This window comes from Gobio gobio (assembly GCF_949357685.1).
Source record: "Gobio gobio genome assembly, chromosome: 12".
NCBI lineage: Eukaryota > Metazoa > Chordata > Actinopteri > Cypriniformes > Gobionidae > Gobio > Gobio gobio.
In genome coordinates this window covers 39,598,540-39,601,836 of record NC_137105.1, presented here as the reverse complement: position 1 = coordinate 39,601,836, position 3,297 = coordinate 39,598,540, and positions in this window count along the sequence as shown.

Sequence of the window (3,297 nt, the reverse complement as noted above, 5' to 3'; positions counted from 1 at the left end):
CAAGTCCCTCTGATTGGACGATCCGATCTCCTGATACCTGTGGACTGCAGGACCTATGTCACACCATATGACGTGTCAAAATCGCACATGCAATTACAAGCACATACACATTAGCAATATGATCAATAGTAGTATGAATAATAGCTATGAAAGTCAATGCCAGCAGCATTTGGGAAGCTAAATAAATATTCATTGTTGAAATGAAATGTAATTAATAAAAATTGTATTAATAGAATCTGAGAGGAATCCGAATCCTTCAAATGTGGACTAGGGCATAATTGATTTGAATCTCGGTGATGAAAATCCCGTAAAAAAAAGTAGCTTTCTGAAACCCAACATGCTGATTTTCTTTCAGTACTGCAGTTCTATCCAGTCTCTTTCAAGTAACCCTAATATGATGGTGGAAATGTTATTTGTCCAAATTCTCTGCTTTTTATGGCACTGGCAATAAGTGTGTTTGTGTGTCTGTGCCGGCAATCCCATTTGAATTTGTGCTGGCCAGTGGACTGGCATATGTGTGTGCGTTTGCCCTAAAGTCGTTGTGGTTGGACTCCGTCCTTTTAACTTAATGAGAGTATGTTCTGTATGTCTCACTGGGGCACAAATACACGTTGTACAGACAGAGCAGCATATCATTACAAATCGCTTCAGAAAAGCCCAAACCAGACCCAGACGTGCACACCCACGCTCCTTAACTCTACACACACCACAGGCTGTCTCTTCCACTCGTACGTAGATACTTGCCCTCAGATACACACCCTGCCATTTTTAATAGACACACGGACACACATACATGCTATTAACTCAATGGCTTTCATATGCACTTCTTAGGTACTGGCTTTTTGTAAGGATGTAACCATTTCAACAGGAAGTTGGTCTTGAGCGGTGTTGCTCTAGCTGTACCGCCTTGGGATTTCTCACCTTTGCTTTTCTCTTTTTATTTTTGCCTGAAAAAGCCATTTGATCATGCTGTGAATGTCAACAGTTCTGAGTGGGATAGTTCCGCTAAAAATGTAGTTCTATTATTTATTTAAAAAGGTGTCCAAATTTCCAAGCTGAATTTTCAGCATCATTACTCCAGTCTTCAGTGTCACATGATCCTTCAGAAATCATATTAATATGATGATTTGGGGCTCAAGAAACATTTCTTATTATAATTAATGTTGAAAAGCGTTGCTTAAAGGGTTAGTTCACCCAAAAATGAAAATACTGTCACCTCATGCCGTTCCACACCCGTAAGACCTCCGTTCATCTTCGGAACACAAATTAAGATATTTTTGTTGAAATCCGATGGCTCAGTGACGCCTACATAGCCATCAATGACATTTCATCTCTCAAGATCCATTAATGCACTGAAAACATATTTAAATCAGTTCAGTGGTTCAGTGGTTCAATATTAATCTCATAAAGCGATGAGAATATTTTTGGTGCGCCAAAAATACTAAATAACGACTTACATAGTGATGGCCGATTTTAAAACACTGCTTCATGAAGCTTTGGAGCGTTATGAATCAGTGTGTTGAATCATGATTCGGATCACGTGCCAAACTCCTGAAATCACGTGACTTTGGTGCTTCGGTTTGCTGATTCGATACGCTGATTCATAATGCTCCGAAGCTTCATGAACTGATTTAAATATGTTTTTAGTACATTAATGGATCTTGAGAGAGGAAATGTCATTGCTGGCTATGCAGGCGTCACTGAGCCATCGGATTTCAACAAAAATATCTTAATTTGTGTTCCGAAGATGAACAGCGGTCATATGGGTGTGGAACGGCATGAGGGTGAGTAATAAATTACATTATTTTCATTTTTGGGTGAACTAACTCTTTAATATTTTTGTGGAAATCATGAAACAGGATTTTTTTTTTTTTTTTCAGGATTCAAAGGAAAATCATTTCTTTGAAATAGAACACTTTTGTAACATTATAAATATCTTTACTGTCCCTTTTGATCAATTTAATTGGAAAGTTAATTTGATCGTTAATTTAATCGTGTTAATTTCTTAAAAAAAAAAAAAAACGTATTGACCCAAACCCTTTGAATGTTATCGTATAAAAAGAGCATAATGAACATTCTTCAAAACATCTTCTTTTGTGTTCCACGGAAAAACGAGGTTTGGAACGACGTGACATTGATTTAAATAATGACAGTTTCAGGTGAACTATCACTTTAATTCTAAGTCCAAATGTATGTGCATGTCTGCTCGCGTGCATGTCCATTAATCATGTTTAGTATTTGCTTAGGGTTAATAAATTCAGGTTTAGCCAGGAGTGTGAAATATTTGCATGCTGAAAAAGAGAACGAAAAATAAGGCAAAATAAGCGGCCCTGACCGCTTGCTGTGTGACTACATCCCCTCACTTCGGATAACAAACACACTGGTTGTTCGCAACCATGGCTGAATTACCATCTAACAAGATGGAAAATCTTTTCTATGGGCTTTTGTTGCTGATGTGCTGGATTTAGGAAGAATGTGTTACCGACATGCAGCGTATCTCTATAGCCGCATATTACCACATTTTGATGAATCTCACTGAAGATCCTCCTCCGCCCTTAATGCTTCTAATGAACAGATCGAATAAATCATGCGTTAGAAGTTTTCCTAGTGGAATGCATTTTAATAAAAAAAAAGAAAAATCTAATAAAAAGTAATCAAGTTTTTATGGCCCCCAGATGAGTCGTCCTTCTCCACTCGATCATTAGATCCAGCTTTCCACAGCGATTAATATGTGTTTGCATTTAGCTGCTTTTATTGTGGCCAAATTGTTTTGATTTCACAAATAGCAGTCGATGGTTACAAATAATTATCAAGAATTTAGCAAGTTCTGATCCAATACTGATAAAATCAAAATGTCCTAGCCAATTTTGTCACACATGCACGCAGCACAATGACGAGTTAGCATTTCTCCAGCATTTATTTGAAGCCGAAACACTCTAGTTCCAAGATTTTGACATGACATGGACACGGGTAGGTGGTGACAAGGTCATTGGTGTTGCTAGAAACTGTCTTTTAATAGCCTATATTTAGTAGCATAGTGCATTTAGAATTCAATTATATCTTTGGTGCTTTTTACAGCATCTTCATATTTTGCAATGATTTTGAGGGACTGAGAATGGATTTAAGGAATGGTAAAATGTGGTAAACAGTGCTCTAAGTAAACTATACTACACCATTATTGGTAGCTGAGGATAATTTGTGGAACTTTACACTGATTAACAAACTAGTCAAGTCACCTTTATTTCTATAGTGCTTTATATTATACAGTTTCAAAACAGCTTCACAATAATAAACAGA